The 19,703-nt window shown below is 35.9% G+C and overlaps 1 long non-coding RNA gene across 1 annotated transcript; it reads right to left on the bottom strand.

Annotated features, from left to right (window-relative positions):
* Positions 1–12,130: 12,130 nt before the first annotated feature.
* LOC131806472 (uncharacterized) lies at positions 12,131–19,004 on the bottom strand. Its single transcript, XR_009344052.1, has 2 exons — positions 18,922–19,004; positions 12,131–12,313 (listed from the first exon to the last, which is right to left on the bottom strand). It is a non-coding gene; the product is annotated as an uncharacterized LOC131806472 (long non-coding RNA).
* Positions 19,005–19,703: the final 699 nt, after the last annotated feature.

Below are 19,703 nucleotides of genomic sequence, written 5' to 3'. Positions count from 1 at the left end.
AAAGTACCTAAATTCCACAGCCCTAGAATTCAATAATAAACTTATTTATAAATTTCAGAATTCCGGCTATGTCGGTTCACCCAAATCGTAATTGTATTAAATTTGGTGTTATTTAGGACTTTTCGAAAGAACGGTTTTAGACTGTAGGTCTCTTTGGACCAAATCCATTTCAGGACATTTGGAGTCGATCTAGTGATACCCTTCCGTCTGTCTGCGCACGGCATGATAACTCTCGAAGGGGGTATCCGATTTGTCCGAACTTGGTACATCGTAATATTATTATTAAACTTAGATCGAGTTCGGAGAAGGACAATATCTCCCATCTCCTTCTGGTACATCCCCCACAAAAGGTCGAAATTCTCCAAAAACAAAAAAAAAAAACATTTTACAGAAAATTTTGCTCTAACTTTGCAATTCCTAATATTTGCATCAATGCTAGGTCAGGTGCCAAAATGGAATACATCGGCCCACTCCTTCTGGTATCTCCCCAAAAAAGGGTCAAAATTTTGAATAATTATGACTTTTATAAAATGTAATGTAAGGGTCCCATAGTCTTCAAATACATCACAATATTTTTACTAACCTAAAGTCTGGCATGAAGATGGAATATATCGGTCCACTCCTTCTGGTACCTCCCCCACAAAGTATCCAAATTTTGAATAGCCATGAAGGTCATAAAATACGAAATTGACATCCGATTTCATTCAGACTTGGTACATCTCAATATTTTCATTAACACATGATCTATTATAAAGATGGTAGAGATCGGACCATTTCTTCTCGTACCTCCTCCACAAAGAGTCAATGTTTTAAATAACCAAAACAATCATAAGACCCGAAATAACCATCTGTTCTCTTCAAATTACACACATCACAATATATTTATTAACACAAAGTCTGGTGTGGAAATGGGATATGTCGGACCACTTCTTCTGGTATCTCCCCCACTAAGGGTGAAATTGTTGAGTAAATATCAAGCTCATAAAACGCGAAATTAACATCCGAATCCATTCGGACTTGGTACATCTCAATATTTCCATCAACACAAGGTCTGTTATAAAGATGGTAGAAATCGGCGTACACCTGCTGGTACCTACCCCACATAGTGATCCAGATTTTGAAAAACAAAACGCTCAAAGAAGACGAAACAAGCATCTAACTCTCTTCAAGTTTTTTACTTACATATATTTTGCTACCACTAGATATATTGTGCAGATGACATATATATGAGAATGCCTTCTTGTACCTTATCCCGAAAAGGGTCACAATTTTCAATACTTTCACTTTTAGCTGTTGTAACTTGCGATAGAAGTCAGAGATTCTTTACAACTTGCTATATCTATTTCTCTCAATCAGAAACCTGAAATGAATATGGAATTTATGATTTTGCATAAAATTCGATATAAATGTTCGATTTTCTTGTAATTTTGCCCATACCAATATTTTTATCTGTATAACATGAAGTAGGAAAATGGAATACTTCGCATACAACGTAAAAATACCTACGTCGGATTTAGTAAAAAAGCAGTAAGTTCGGCCGGGCCGAAATTTGAATACCCTCCACCATTTGGAATGAATTAGAAAATTTTCAAAAAAATAAAATCCATTAAATTTTTTTATATTTAATATAGGAAGGTGCCGATATATGGGGGTATATATGATATTGTGGACCTATTAAGACAAATCTATATCTGGGTGTAAAGTACTCACAAGGAACTCCTTGTGTGGATTTTCAGATAATTCCATTGGAAAAAGTGGCTAAAATCATCAAACTACTGAATATCGGGGGCACCGTTATATGGGGGATATACGATATTGCGGACCTATATAGATAATTCCCTTTCAGGGGGTTAAGTGCTCACAAAAAACTCCTTGTGTGGATTTTCAGACAATACGATTTAAAAATGTGGCTAAAGTCAACAAAATACCGAATATCGGGGGTACCGTTATATGGGTGCTATACGATATAATTAACCTATATAAAGAATTCTTTGTCCGGGGGTAAAGTGATCACAAAAAACCCCTTGTGTACAATTTCCGTTGAAAAATGTGGCCAAAATCGTCAAAATACCGAATATCGAGGGTACCGTTATATGGGGGCTATACAATATCGTGGACCTATAAAGATAATTCTCTGCCGAGGTATAAAGTACCAACAGGGAACTCCTTGTGTGGATTTTCAGACAATTCCGTTGAAAAATGTGGGTAAAGTTATCAAAATACCGAATATCGGGGGTACCGTTATATGGGGGATATACGATATCGTGGACCTATATAGACAATTCTTTGTGAATTTTCAGACAATTCCATTGAAAAATGTGGCTAACATCTTCAAAATACCGAATGTCGGAGGGTACCGTTATATGGAGGCTATACGATATCGTGTACCGACCTTGACCTGCCTGCAGACAAAAGAGAGATCTGTACAAAATTTTAGCTTCCTATCTTAACTCGTTTAGACTGTAGCGTGATTACAACAGACGGACAGACGGACGGACAGGGCTAAATCGTCTTAGAATTGTACGCTGATCAAGAATATATATACTTTGTTGGGTCAAAAATGATTATTTCGATGAGTTACAAACGGAATGACGAACTTAATATACCCTCCATACTATGTATGGTGGAGGGTATAAAAACATTTTAAATTAAGATATAACTACTCTATGTTGTTTTCCAAAAATACCAATTTACAATCAATTCGGATGAAAATTGTGGCCGAACCGATCAAAAATGTGACTAAAATCATCCAAATATAGAATATCGGGAGACTGCAGTAAAGCCTGAATGACAGTACCCTGCAAGAATGTTTCCCACATAATGGAAACACAAAATACCAATTTTTACCGAATTCGATGTAACTAAAACAAAAAAAATACCTTACATTTGGAAGTACCGTTACATCGGATATTTTCAATATCAAGTGTGGAACTAACATATATCTGAGAAAAGTTTTATCAACGTACTTAGTTTTGTTCAGAAGCTAGAGTGTTTTCTACAAACGGACAGATACACGGCCATGCCTATAGCGACATAGAATTTTATACTGATTAAGAATTTATATACTTTGTTTGGTCTAAAATCATTAATTCGTTTTTTGTTTCAAGGTCATCCAATCGAGACCTACTGCACATAATCATGTCAGTAAAATTCTTAATCTGCTTCTATAGTTTCGATTTGGCAGCAAGCATATTTTTTTTATTTTCGGAAGGCAGTCTTAATTTGTGAAAAAATTATCATAATGATATTAAATTATTTATCAATAGGCGGTGTGATCTAAAAATAACATCAAAACCTGTTTAGCAATCCGACAACATGCTGTACAGTAGACCACATTATGGCTCATATGTTAATTTTCAATTTTTTTCATTCGAATCCACGTGTTGTGTTGGGAAGAAAGACAGAAAAGTGATCAACATATATGAGTTATTTTTGATATAGATCACATGCTTATAACTTATTGTGGTCTAATGAATCAAGCTAGGATTAGTCATTCAATTGGGGGCAGGTTTCGGAAAACTTTGGATTGTTCACAAGCGTACGAAAGCATTTTGGTGAGAATTTAAAAAAAAAAACCTTATTCGTGAATATCATCATCTTTGTGGCTATCGTTACAGCACTCCAGCATTTAAAGCGAAAAATCGCTCGTGAGCTGAACATATCGCAATATCCCATTCCGCAAATATTGAAAAACAAGTTCGGGGTAAAGCCATTGAAATTCCAAAAAGTGCAAGAACTTCCACCGCAACTGAAAGAAAATAGAATCAAAAGAGCTAAAGAGTTGATTCCCTTGGCCGAAAGTGGTGAACTGCCGAATTTGGTTTTCTCCGATGAGAAAACATTCGTTGTCCAGCAGTTTGTAAACAAACAAAATGATCGTGTTTACTTGCCCAAAAAGGTCAACTGAAAATTTACACCTTCAGTGATGGTGTGGGCCGCCATAACAGCCGATGGTCGCTCTCCGCTAGTATTAATTAACCGTGGCATCGGAATAAATGCCGAATATTATCGCGAAAATATTCTGGAGGGTGTATTAAAGTCTTGGGCACAATGGACACCAAGCAATAAATTTTATTGAATGAAAGTAGAAAATGTCGGAAATAGCATCAAATTTTAGAATAAATTTAGATTTATTCGAATTGGTCCCCTTTGGCACGAATTATGGCCTTTAAACGGCCAATGAAACCGTCACACGCTGCTCGAATATTGCTCTGCGGTATTTTAGCCCATTCCAGGCGAAGCGCTTGCTTGAGGTAATCGACACTTTGGTATGTTTTAGTGACAACCTTGCTTTCCAAAATACTCCAGACACAATAGTCCAACGGATTGGTATCCGGAGATTTTGGTGGCCATTGTGCGCTGGAAATGAAGCGAGGAAGCTCATTCTGTAACCATTCTTGGGTGGCGCGTGCTGAGTGCGATGGTGCTGAGTCCTGTTGGAATGCCCAAGGTCTGCGGCAAAAATGTTTGCGTCCTCAAGGCTTTAATACACCCTCCAGAATATTTTCGCCATAATATTCCGCATTTATCCAGAAATTTTCCGATTAATGCGAGCGGATAGCGACTATCGGCTGTTATGGTGGCCCACACCATCACCATGGCCGCCGCTTGAGTTTAGCTGACGTCTTTGGCAAGTAAATACGATCATTTTGTTTGTTTACAAACTGCTGGACAACGAATGTTTTCTCATCGGAGAAAACCAAATTCGGCAGTTCACCACTTTCGGCCAAGCGCAGCAACTTTTTAGCTCTTTTGAGTCCATTTTCTTTCTGTTGCGTTGTAAATTCTTGTACTTTTTGGAATTTCAATGGCTTTACCCCGAGCTAAGTTTTCAATATTTGCCGAATGTAATATTGCGATATATTCAGCTCACGAGCCATTTTTGGCCAATCCGACGTGGGATTCGATCAAGTCGCTTCGTTACTTTTCGAACCATTTCTGCTGATGTTACAGTTTTCTTCCGTCCACTTCCTTGACGTCAGGCTACGCTACCAGTATCACGGTAACGAGTGATGTTACGAGACACAAAAATTTATTCACTATTCACACTTATAGCCACTTGTGGTTTTCCAGCCAAATATAAAGAAATCACACTACCACGCTTGAATAACTTTTTTCTAGAAAATTCTTGCAAAAATGCTTTTGTACGCTTGTAAACTCCTGCTGGTACCTCCCCCACAATAGGTCAACATTTTCATAGAAAATAATTTATCTCAGATAACACCAAAGGATCATTTAATTTTGTTCAACTTTTGCAAATCCAATTTTTTCAGTGCTGGGTCAGGTGTGAAAATGTACAATATTGGCCCACTCCATAAAGTACGTTTCTCACAAAGGGTCAAAATTTGGAATAATTATAACTCTTATAAATTGAGAAATAATACACCGATTGTCTTCAAATTTCACACATTGTAATGTTTTTACCAATACAAGATCTGGGTCAACGGGTCAAAATTTTGAATAGCCATGAAACTCGTAAAACGCGAAGGGAGCATCCAATTCCTTTCAAATTCGGCACTTTTCATTCTGTTTATCAACACAAGATCTGTTATGAAAATGATAGCTATCGGCGTACTCCTTCTGATAAATTCGCCACAACGGGACAACAGTTTGAAAAATTATGTCTCTTAAAAAAATCCGAAATAAACAAAATATTCTCATTACATTTCATGTATCTCAATATCTTTATTAACACAAGATCTGGTGTGAAGATTGGATATATCGGCCGACTCCTTGTGGTACAACCCCCACAAAGATTGAACATTAACCAAAATTATCATAAAATGCGAAATAAACATCAGACTTTCTTCAAACTTCACACATCCCAATATTTTAACTAACGCACGATCTGGTTTGGGATGGTAGATATCAGCGTACGCCTTCTGATAACTACCTTACAAAGGGAGACAATTTTCAACACTTAACAAATCCCTTGTACCTTGGTTTAGGTAAATAATTGTCCCTACCAGAGTACTGACGTGAATATGGAATTTATTAGCTAACTACCTCTCCCACCAGAGGTTATAATTTTGATTAACAATTATTTGCATAAAATTGGAAATAAATTTTAGATTTTCTTTAATGTTTGCTCATTTCAATTAGCATAAGATCTACTATATATGGTATATTTCAATATTTTTCCAAAAAATTATCACATTTCTCAAATAAAATGAATAAATTAGTCGATATAATCTAAGTGTGTTTGACCGTTGCCGGTCCGTAGTTTTAGTCTTTAGTGCATAGTTTTAAAACATAATAATTCACAGAACTGGCTCACATAAATGACACAATTTTTATTATAAATGATGACTCGTTTAAATACAAATAAATAAATACGTGTTTCAAAAAACCTCATCCTACAGCTAAAATCAGCGGATACCTTCATAAAAGTCTTATACCAAAGCATGGTCCTATACTTATAAGTATTTGAAAGAATGTGTTGTTCTCTCTAAAACCTCAAATTACCAACATTTAAGGTATTTGAAAGGGGCTATATCATTTTGTACAAATGATTCTTCATGTAACCTCTAGGACTGTATCAAATTTAGAACTCTATCGTAACTTTTGCGGAGTATAGAGCAAAATATTTGAGGCCTCTTTGTATGGTTAAGCTAAAAATTTCCGAAAAATTTCCCAACCTCAAGATTGTCTGCGGCGCAGTGTAATTACTGACGATAGCGCATAGCCCCCGTATAACTTTACTCATGATTTAAGGTTACTTTTAAGGGTTCGGAAGAATTTTCCGAGTATATGAATCCTTTTCCTACTATATTTTCAATTATCTCCACTATTTTGTATAGTCGGCATATTACAATGCCTCTTCATATTCGGTATTTCACTGATTGAAGTCCCAATGAATTTTGCATTTTGAGTATCCACTGGATGGATTATTTCCATATATAACAAAATTGAAAATTTTGGTATGGTAATCATATAACGACATGAATAGAAACAAGTAAGCAAAGGCTACAGTCGAGCGGGGCCGACCGTTGAATACCCTACAACACTATAATAAACGATACAGTTTATATAGGCGAGATACTCGAAAGAATTCCACAAGATATTGTGACAAATAATAAAAGAAAACCATCAGATTCCGTTCTCTAATTTTCGAAAAATAGCAACTTTAACTAATTTTATTGGTTTTTGACTGAATCGAATCTATATGAGATACAGACATTTGACTACATTCTTCAACGAAATCAGCGTTAACGAAATAGTCAGAAGTGCGTCTTTCCTGTATTTGTGAATTCTCCAAAAAGTCACTGGAATGGACATTTTCGTATTTTGTCTATAAAAGTTGGCAAACTCCTTCACACATTGAATATTTTTGGATGGCCATCCAAAACTGCTTGGCTTTAGCAATGTCCGGTAACCCCAATTCAAATGTGCGTGAGGATCGTGCGATAATTACGACCTGCTGACAATTTTGCAATTTTTTGGTCCATTTCAGATAGATATATTGCGATCATCTCCAAAAAGGATAGGCTTCTATTCTGACCCTCATCTTATACCCATGCAAAATTTCGTAAGGATCGGCCCATAAATGCGATCTGTATATGATATCCTGATATCCTAACTACTTAGTTTTGTTAGCTGTAGAAATATTACCAAATGTTTAATTCAAAATGAAAATATGCCAAAAATATGACAAAATTGAAAAAATATGAGAAAATTTTACAAAATCAATATTTTCATCTTTAGAGAGATATTTTTATGCGATTTTTTTAGACGTTTTATGTTTCCTGCCAAGAGGCCATTCTGAATTAATGAGAACTGTCGAAATCAGTTCAGCCGTTCTCGACATATAAGAGATCTTTCAAGCATATCTTCTTTGATAGACATATATATCGCACATATTTTGCTATATATCCGATTTGTTAGATGTTAACATCAATGTAAAGGTCAGAAGTAACCTTGTCATGGCTTCGTGATTTCGCCGGGATTTAAAATATTCGCGGTTTAATGAAAAATATTGAATTTTTTCAACATATAGATATAGTCTATTTTACCGCTAAACATTATCCGATGACCACCCAAATTGGTAGGCTTCTTCCCCGCCCTAAACTCTAGCTACATACGAAATTCCGCGTCGATTGGTCTATAATTGCGACCTGTAGAGCAAGTGCAAAATCAGGATTTTTTCAGTTTTTGGTCCATTTCAACCCCTAAATATTATGCGATCATCACCAAAAGAAATAGGGTTCTATTCTGACCCTAGCCCCACCTCCATTTTAAATTTCGTGAAGATCGGACCATAATTGCGACCTGTAGAGTGATTACAAATTAACATGGACAGACGGACAGACGGACGGACGGACATACATAGCTAGATCGACTCAGCTCGTCGAGCTAGGAAGATCCATATATACTTTCCTATGTGGGAAACCAATATTTCGAGGTGTTACATAAATTCTGGCCCAATCAAACTTATAATACCCCCAACACATAGTGTTGTAGGGTATAAAAATGTAGAACTTCTCGATTTTTTCAATAGAAATATTCAATTTCAAATGGCATTCTGAAACAATTCTACACAAAATTTCAAATCAAAAAAGGACATTCAATTTTTTCAGTTCCGCGATTTTTCTAGAGCTTTTCCTCAAAATGTTCTTTCATGACAACGTTTCCACTGTATTACAAATAACCAAAAGAAACATTGAGTCAAATCGGCTCAGCCGTTCTCAACTGATTTGTTACTATACTTTTTCAATTTTTTTACATATAAATTTAAAAATATAGTGTGGCCTGCTCCTCTGATCCCAAATAGATACCTAGGGTTGAAGGGGGAGTCAAGATTACGTCGCATACCAGCTGTGGAATAGATATCTTCATGATTTTGGCAAATATTATGATTGTAGGTAAATTGAAAAAATGGGCGTAAAATTGGCGTGGTCACATTTTGTTTTTTTTCGGAATAGTGGGCATAAAAGTAGGCGAGGTCAATATTTTTCTTTAAAAACCTAACTCGGGGTATGACGAACGTTTGTATAAAAAATTATGCAAATCGGTCCAGCCGTTCTCAACTGATTCCATTACTAACGAACAACATTTGATTTTTATATATATATAGATAAATAAAAATAAATAAATAAATATGTAAAAATAAATAAATACAAATATTTATATAAAAAATAAATTGAATCACAAGTCAAAATATATTTATGTAAAGGAAAACTGGCTGAGTACATAGTTTCTCGTACCCTGTACGAATATCTATCTGCACATAAATATTTGTATGTATTTATATGCCACTTAATATACGCATAACAATCGTAGTACACAGCAGCTAAATATGTCGAGTATCAGTCGATAATGTCTAACTGCGACCAACAGACTGACTAACTGTTGGGCGGTATAGTTTTTGTATTTCGCACGCATAAGCTGATTTTAATCATTTTGAACTTTGTCACAACCTGTTAATTTAGCCCCAGACACAGATAATAGTTAACCCAGGGCGAGTTTAGGTATTTATTGTCCAGTGTCGACTAATCGACGTAATCGTTGGACTTGCATTACTTTAAAATTTTGCCCTATGACAAATGGTATGTTTACGAGGTTTAATTTTATTATTGAATTAGTAACAACTCGAAATATTGGAATGAATATTTTAATGGGTTAATGTTTATCCATCTGTCAGTTTATTAAATGTAGCAAAATAGATGGATTACAAAAGGTGACAGATGGATTACAAAGGTGCCAAAAATAGATGGATTACAAAAGGTGCCATTACGCCCAAACGTTACCGTACGGCAATAAGAGTACAAAGGAGTTAAACAAAGAGCGCCTCGAGCAAAGAGCTGCTCGACCACACAACAGTAACCGTGCAATATCAAAGTACTATTATTCATTTCTAAATTATTAACAATCCTAAAATATTTACTATGTTTTTATACCCTCCACCATAGTATAGAGGGTATATTAAGTTTGTCATTCCGTTTGTAACGCCTCAAAATATACATTTTAGACCCCACAAAGTATAAATTTTACTCAAATGTATATTATATTTGCAGGACTTTTGGTATTGAAAATGGGCCATCTAGGTCCACGTTTCGGAATAGCCCCAATACAATGGTACCTCCCTATTTTCCCTATTTAAACCATTGTTTTACATAAATTTTTAAATTGTTTTAACCTCTTTTCATAATAAAGATTGACCACCACCATATCTAAATCCATAAAACTAACAACCAACTCCATCCCTCACTCAACTTCAGATTTATTACCATTTTGTTCTTTTTGAGTACCGAAATTCACCTCCTTCTCTCAAAAATACATACCAGCGTGACCTCGATAACAAATTTCTGAATTTCATCTCTATCCTTCATCCAATACCAAATTTGGTACTATTTAGTACTTTTCGTACAATTATCGCACACATTTCAAAAACCACCTCCGTATATCAAGATACCAATTAAGACATCAATATCAAATTTCGGTATTCCAGCTCTATTTCTTCACCCGATACCCAATGTAGTACCACTTAGTACAGGGTGAGATGAAAAAACTGCAACAAACTTCAGACTGCTGTCATTTCCAAGCCACTCGTCCGACAGCTGTTAAAATAAGTCCAGTGACAGTTCATTATATTGTTTACAAGCGTACAAAAGCATTTTGGTGAGAATTTTCCAGAAAGAAAGCTATTTGTGATGGAATTTAAGCGTGATAGTGTGATTTCCTTATATTTGGCTGGAAAACTACAAATGGCTCCTGTATTTAAATGTGAAGAGATCGTTTGTGTCTCGTACCATCGCCCGTTACCGTGATGCCCGATGTCAAGGAAGTGGACGGAAGATAACAGCAACATCAGCAGAAATGGTTAGAAAAGTAAAGAAGCGACATGATCGAACCCCGAAAATCTAAAAAGTGCAAGAACTTATACCGCAACAGAAAGATAATAGACTCAAAAGAGCTAAAGAGTCACTTCGCTTGTCCGAAAGTAGTGAACTGCCGCATTTGGTTTTCTCCGCTCCGATGTGAAAACATTCGCTATCCAGCAGTTTGTAAACAAACAAAATGATCGTGTTTACATGCCAATGAGGTCAGTTGAAAATGTGAACCTTCGGTTGGCCACCAGAACTCAAGCGCTGGCCATGGTGATGGTGTGGGCCGCCATAACAGCCGATGGTAGCTCTCCGCTCGTATTAATCGACCGTGGCATTAGAATAAATGCGGAATATTATCGCGAAAATATTCTGGAGGGTGTATTAAAGCCTTGGGCACGCAAACATTTTTGCCGCAGACCTTGGACATTCCAACAGGACTCAGCACCATCGCACTCAGCACGCGCCACCCAAGAATGGTTACAAAATGAGCTTCCTCGCTTCATTTCCAGCGCACAAAGGCCACCAAAATCTCCGGATACCAATCCGTTGGACTAGTGTGTCTGTAGTATTTTAGAAAGCAAGGTTGGCACTAAAAAATACCAAAGTGTTGATTAGCTCAAGCAAGCGCATCGCCGGGAATGGGCCAAAATACCGCATAGCACGTTTGAAGGCCGGGAGGGAGGGTATATTAACTTTGTCAATCCGTTTGTTACTCCTCGAATTACTCATCTCAGACCCAACAAAGTATATATATTCTTGATCAGCGTAAAATTCTAAGTCAATTTAGCCATGTCCCTCTGTCAGTCTGCACACATGTTTATTTTGCTAGTATGCAGGTTAAATTCGTAAATAGGCCATGTAGGTCCACGTTTTCAGATAGCCCCCATATAACGGTACCTCCCTATATTCGGTATTTTGATTATTTTAGCGATATTATTCACTGGAATTATTTCAAATCTGGTATTTGAAGTTCTTAATGGATACTACAGCTTGTGACAGAAAATTGTCTGTGCAAGTCATATAGCCCCCATATACCTCCGGATATTCTGTATTTTTGTTCACCGGAATAGCCTCAAATTACGTATTTATAGTTCGTAATGAGAACTACAGTCTGTGACAGAAAATTGTGTATGCAGGTCAGGTTTTCGTATAGGCCCCATATATCAGTACCTTCCTATATTCGGTATTTTGATGATTTTAGGTACAATACTCACCGAATTTTTTGATGCTTTTAGCTCATTATTAACCGTTTGTTTCAAGTTTTGAATTTGAATATGTTAATGGCTTATGACAAACAAAACATATATAGGTTCACGTCGTAAAGACCCCAATGTAATGGATTTATTCGGTATTTTTAAGATTTAAACAGAATTTTTAAAGCATTTTATTTTTTAAAACTTCCAAATTCGTTTCAAATGGTGGAGGGTATTCAATGTTCGGCCCGGCCGAACTTACCGCTTTTTAACTTGTCTGCTTTCACTAATGTCCTGTAATTTTCGAAAAAAAAAAAAATATTTTAATCGAGTGCATGTATCTTCAGTGTCATTTAAGTTGAATCGTTTAAAATTCGGTATGCAGAGTTTGTGATGTTTTCTTTTATGGGTTGCAGAAGACTGCTGGAATAGGCTCATGATTTTTGTATCATCCTTGTAGACACACTGTTACATTTTTTCAAATTTGGTATTTAAACCTGGTAGATAACCAACTGGATAATAACCACGGTAGCAGAAAATCAGTACTATCTACGTTACGCTATTTTTAAAATTTTTTTTCCAACCGATTTCACTGGTAAAATTGGAAGTGGACCTAATATTCAATCCCAATGCACAGTGGTCGAGGTCGTATGGGAACAGCGGCCAAAAATACTTTCAGTGCACATATCAATATAAATCTTGGTTATGGTACCTTGATGGGATAAAAATAAAAAATGTGACAAAATGGATATGGTCGATGCATGTTTTGGCATGGTCTCCTTACAATGTACCTCCCGAATAAGGGTTATTTGCCCAATTCTTGTCACATTTCTACACCAGATTGTAATGTGATTTGACATTTTACGTTCTAAGGAGTTAAAAAATAATCTTACTGAAAATTATTTGGAACGGCCCGCCTTTACCTGCGGGTCCCCCTGTAAAGATATCTCCAAAAATAGAAGTATTTTTTATATAAATCAATTCCAAATTTGATTTTTTGTAAACAAAATAAAATAACAATTCAATATAAAATTAAATCAAAGTTAAATTTTGCACAAATAATTTGTTTGACCCAGGGCCCGATTGAATTTTTAGATAATCGGTCAAAATTTAGGTATAGCTCCCATATATATTTTCATCCAATTTGCCTTATATTGTGCATCAAACTTGTATCAGCCCAAATAGTATGGAATATACGTACGACCAGATTGGACCTGAAAATAAGTATGTTCATCCGATTTGTTATTTTTGTCCACCGCAGCAGTAATATGAACTCTGTAACAACGATATTTGGGGATATACATATATCAAATATAACTCAGAAATACCCTTGCTTAATTTTATCGAGACCGGTTAATATTTGGATATGGCTCCCATATATATCTTCGTCCGATTTGCCTTTTATTGTGCACCAAACGTGTAATATTAGCCCAAATGGAATGGAATTTGCTACTTACGGCCAAATTGAGTCTGGAAACCAGTATGTCAAATTTGGTGGAAATCGATTCAGATATAGCTATAGCTCATATTGTTATATCACATATTGTTCATCCGATTTGTTGAATTTGCTCTGCATAGCCGTAATGTGGACTCCGTAGTAACGATATTCGGGGCAATATATCAAATACAACTCTGAAATACCTTTGTCAAATTTTATCGAGTTCGGTTCAGATTTAGATATAGCTCTCGTATATATCTATCCGATTTCAAGATAATTCTGCACCAAATGGATAATACAAGCCCGAATTGAAAAGGCGCAAATGTCTCGACAAGTTTAGTAGAAATCGATTCAGAGGAGGATACTCCTTCCATATATTAGTTCCTTTGGACTTTTTATTATTACTTTAATCATAGTTGGTCTGATTTAATTCTCACAAATTCCCCATTAAAACCTTTATTTGTTATGTGAGGCTCTACGAAATATGCAAAGTGGTGTAGGGTAACATGAAGTCGGCAACGCCCAACTTTAAGACTTTCTTTACTGGTTATTGTTTGCTAACGTTCGCTGTCCCGTTATAAAAGAGTCAGAGCTCAGAAGAAGACGGTTAATAAGATCTGTGTTTGTTGAAACACGAGACTTTTTTCGGATATGATTTAGTCGAAACTTTTTTATATATTTGTTTCTAGACTCCACGGCCTCCTCCTATAATTATCTAATCTATACGATGACAAATTTCTAAAGTCGGGTGCATGTATTAAAATTTTATGAACTGTGGGTGGAAGATAGTGCCATGGATATCTATTTGTTAACTGTTTAGCAGATTCCAGTGTAAAGGCCTTAAATTGTTCGGCATTAATCAGAAGACAATGCTTGCAACATTATTGAACACCACTCAGTTACATCCCTATCAATCCCAAACAACAAAAACATATTCTATGTCACTAGCACCATAGAACTGACAAAATTGCAGCGAAGTCACTTCAGTATATTGGGCATAACATACAAATCTGACAAAATCTGAAAGTTAAATTAGCACTTTTAGAATATTAGGGCCATTACTAATGGCGTGAAAAAAATCACATTGGAGGATTCAGGGGGGAAAATAATTAAAACTTTATCTGAAATCCAATTTTACTTTTCAAAATTAATCTTAAAGGCAACTCAGATAACTCACATCTTCTATATTATACCCAACTATTAAACACACAAATTACTGCACTAAAAATAAGTCAATACCTTGCTTTTCAATAATAATGCCAAGATTTGTCGTTTTAAAATAAATTTATATTTGTAATACAGTTCTATTTTTACTCCACTTTTTCACTGATCCCACTGAAAAAAGCAACTAACTACATTTTCTCTGTTTTGATGCTGTTCTCGAAGTGGGCCGTTAGAATGAAGTCAAGATAATTATGTTTTCTAAAAAGCTTAACCTTTTAAGAGTTCAGGTGTACACATTTGACAATGAATATCTGATTTTAATTTTTTGAATTTTGGCCAATGGCAGCGACCACTGTGCAATGGTATGGCCGATTTTTTTGGAATACCATCCAGATTTCCCTCACAGTATTCAAATTGTCCCCCTAATGAAAAACAGTTATCAGTTTCAAACAAATTCGTAACGTCATTTTCGTACAACACGGTATGCACGGTACAAATTTATGTATCCATCTTGAGCCCCAAGTAGACGATATTCATTGATAATTCTCTTTTCCAATATTTGCTCACATTTAAGGTATCTGTTTGTTCACTTGTATTGACATTTTCTGTCTTTATTTGATTTTGTAGCGTATTTTTTATATACTTTTTTCTTTCGTATTAATCAAAGTTTCCAAATTTACAGTTTGTATAAGACAAACAAATAAACTACCGAGTCAATAAAATGTTAAATAAATTTATTCAGCAAAAATTGATCGATGTTGTTGCAAATGTAAATCATTTAAAAAATTTCCGAAAATCATTATATATACACACATACAATATCATGCAGTTAGTTCTGTTAGGGAAACAGGAAAGAGGATAAAAACAAAATTCTGCAAATGATAAAAGAAGCATAAGAACTTAAATTAACATGTGCAGGATTGGGACGTGTGAAATTTGAACAGGATCGGAATTATTGGATTTCGCATTTTATAGGGAATATAAGTATTCGAAATTTTGACACGTTGTGGGGGAGGTGCCAGAAGGAGTGTGCGATATATCCCATATTTACACCAGATCTTGTGTTAACAAAAATATTGGGATGTGTGAAATTTGAAGAGAATCGGATACTTATTTCGTATTTTTTAGGGTTATAATTATTCAATATTTTGACCTTTTGCGTGGGATGTACCTTTCCATCATGGGTCGATATTGTCCATAGCACTGATACAAATATTGGGGCTTGTAAAATTTGAACAAAATTGAATAATCCCCTCTTGTTCTGACGGATATCGCTAGAGGCCAAATGTCTTGAAACAGATTTGGTCCAAAGGGACCTAGGTTCTAAAACAGTTATTTCGATAAGGCTCTTTTTATACCCTCCACCATACTATGGAGGGTATATTAATTTTGTCATTCCGTTTGTAACTCCGCGAAATACTCATGTCAGACCCAACAAAGTATATGTATTCTTGATCAGCGTACAATTCTAAGACGATTTAGCCATGCCCGTCTGTCTGTCTGTTGTAATCACGCTATCTTTCGAACAAATTGAGATAGAAGGCTAAAATTTTTTAAGTTCGTAAATGGGCCACGTAGGCCCTAGTTATCATATAGCCCCCATATAACGGTACCTCCCGATATTCGGTATTTTGATGATTTTAGCGACATTATTCACCGGAATTGTTTCAACTTTAGCATTTGAAGTTTGTAATGGATACTACAGCATAAGACAGAAAATAATCTGTGTAGGTCCACGTCTTCGTATAGCCCCTATACAACGGTACCCCCCGATATTCTGTATTTTTGATAATTTTAGCGACATTATTTAACGGAATCGTTCCAAAATTGGTATTTGAAGTTCGTAATAGATGCTGCAGCATAAAACAGAAAATGGGTCATGTAGGTCCACGTCTTCGTATAGCCCCCATATACCGTACCCCCCGATATTCGGTATTTTGATGATTTTAGCGACATTATTTACCGGGATTGTTTCAAATTTCGCATATGAAGTTCGTAATGGATACTTCAACCCATGTCAAAAAATTGTCTGTGCAGGTCCACGTCTTCGTATAGCCCCCATGTAACGGTACCCCCTATATTCGGTGTTTTGATGATTTTAGCTACATTATAAACTGATTTTTCTTGAAGTTTCGCATTTAAATATTGTAATAACTTATGACAAAAGTTGCCTATGCAGGTCCACATCGTCGTATAGGCATTCGGTATTTTTAAGATTTTAACAGAATTTTTAACGGATTTTATTTATTTTTTTTTTTTTTTTTTTTTTTTTGGAAATTGTCAAATTTGTACCATATGGTGGAGGGTATTAAAAGTTCGGCCCGGCCGAACTTACAGTTTTTAAACTTGTTAACGTATAAATTGATACATACCTCTGTAGCCATAAGGCTGAGGGTACAAAAAATCGCCCGAAATCAAACACCTCAATTAAAGTAAAGAGCGAAACTCGCTCAAAGTCGAGCGGGATAGCTCCTGGAAGTAAAATGTCATTCTTGTGGAGTGCATATAACGCATGTGAGAGATTTAAAATCCCAAACATATATATGAGAGCTATTGCTATATCTGAACCGATTTTCTCTAACTTTGATGTACTTGCTTCTAGACAGAATTCGGTCGAATAGGCCAAAATTCAGATATTGACCATTTGGTGCACAATTAACACGAAATCGGTTGAAGATATATGTGAGTGTTACATCTAACTTTGAACCGATTCTTACCAGTTTCAATAGGGTTCGTCTTTGGGCTAAACAAATATTGTTTGGATAATTTCATCTCAATCGGATAATAAATGCGACCTGCATTTCGTTCACAAAAATAAATGGGCGGACGGACGAACAGACGGACTGAGAAGCATAAAACGACACAGAAAGTGATTCTATGAATATCCTTAAAAAGTAAATATGGATCTATGGAGAAGGAGCCATGTTACAAACAAATGCACAAAGACATAATACCCTTTCCAATGATGGGAGTATTTGAAGTTAGGCCTGGCCGAACTTAATGTTTTTTACACGTTTTAATTAATTGTTTGTGGATTTTGTAAAGAGAGGATATTCTACCAACTTTGGATACTTGGACAGACGAACGGAATTGTATAAATCTACTCAGAATGTGATTCTATGGAAGTCCTCAAAAGGAACTATCAGTCTATTACGTTTCCTTCTGCATGTTACAAACAAATGCACAAAGACATAATGCCCTGTACCACAATGTGGTGTAGGGTATAAAAAGAAATAACAAAATTTTTAACTTGAAGTTTGGAACAAATGCTGAACATTAACATCACACGCTTGCCTTTAAATTCATTCATTTAAAATAGCTACATGTTCTAGACCCATTGCAATTGCGAAGGCGATTTAACAGTGTCCGGCCGCATATGTGGTGCATTGAAAACCCCTGGAAGAGAATATCCGAAGTAAGGAGATAATCCGATTTTGTCAACATTTCTACTTCTTTTGGCACCTACCCCACATGGGTTCAATACATTTCAAAGAGTGAAGAGAATACCCCGTAAATTATTAAAAATAAGTTCGGTTATATATGCAAAATGGTATAAAGTATAATACCGGGTTGCCCATATTCGACGGACCCATGTTTTTTTGGGCCCATTCCAATCGACGAGACTTGTCCGCAGGCAACATTCTTTGCGTCAATTGCATTTTGTACGGGAACAAATGCAAATCAATGCGAATAATCCGTTGTAAAGTGGACCGAGCCATGCCCAACTGCTGAGAACGGCATTTTTGGGATGTTCTTGGGGACCTCTCAACACTGGCTCGTACGGCAGCGATATTCTCGGCCGATCGCCTTGGTCGACTTTTATATGGCCTCTTCGGATTAGAAAGAGCCTTGCCAGTCGAAAATTTTTCGTATAAACGCTTAATGGTGTTCTTAGAAGGCGTACTTCTCACATTTTTTAATGTTGTAAAAGCACGTTGAGTTTTCACAATTGACTTCTTCTGTTGAAAGTAAATTTCAACTATTTCAGAGCGCTCGCGTAACGTGTATTGGTTCATGGTAAAAATCTGCTTGGACTGACGCTTCAAACGCGGTATGTCATTAAGCGATGTGACATTTCTGTCAAAAGTTATGGCGTTGCCAGATGGGTCCGTCGAATATGGGCAACCCTAATATAGTCGGTCTCCCTCGAATTTTGTCCTCTCCTCATATTTTTGTCATCCTTTAATGAGGACAGTCAGAAACTGTGGGTAAAAGTAGCGTATGTTTTATTTATGTTTTTTTCCTCTTTATTAGGTTTTTGAACAAATATACATTCTACCGATTATAAATAGGTACTTACCTTTCATCGACAAATCCATAATGTTTGCCTGAAACATTGTAGAAGTTTTACGAGAATATGCTCGAGGCCTATCACGACCAGACGACGGCATTGTAAACACCCTTTTGGAATTGTTACTGATATAGAGATAATGTTATGAGAAGAACTGCAGCGTACGGTAATCTATATATATATAGCACAGAGAATGTTTGTTGTTCATCACCCCCGGGTTGAAGCCTCCCACACTTTTAATTCGGAAATCCAGCCGACGTTAATGTTAAACAGATTTGTTGTCTTAGTAAGTTTAATGGAATTTGGAATTTGCGATGTAAATAAAGCAATTAAATTTATTTACAAAAATCAATTTATTTACAAAAATATTTGCGATACACAATAGAGATGAACTATGTTTCTCTCTCTCTCTTTGTTCTCTTTGACGTACTGAGCGCAGGGCACGTGATTTGTTTACTCTTGTTCCTCGTTTTGTTTATATTTAATAGTGAAGCTTTTGTAAACACATTTTATGTTTTCATTTATTCGTCCTTTTGTGTAATGCAAATTTAAATAAACATTTCTTTTGATATCAACAATTTTACACGTTTTTTTTTGGCTGGGTTCTCACAAATCTGCAAACTCAACTTAATTTGCAAATTGTCAGCGTGCGGTCAAATAATGAATGAGAACGAAACACCACCACCACCACTCACTTCCAAATGAAAACAAAAGTGATCTTAAGGAGATTTGGAGCAACACTGAAGTCTCAGTGCAAAGAATGTTTGCAAATAAAAACATAACATTTTTCT

The sequence above is a fragment of the Musca domestica genome, unplaced genomic scaffold (genome assembly GCF_030504385.1).
Source record: "Musca domestica strain aabys unplaced genomic scaffold, Musca_domestica.polishedcontigs.V.1.1 77, whole genome shotgun sequence".
Lineage (NCBI taxonomy): Eukaryota > Metazoa > Arthropoda > Insecta > Diptera > Muscidae > Musca > Musca domestica.
The sequence above is the reverse complement of the archived record's forward strand: the minus strand, read 5'-3'. Positions and strand labels throughout refer to the sequence as shown.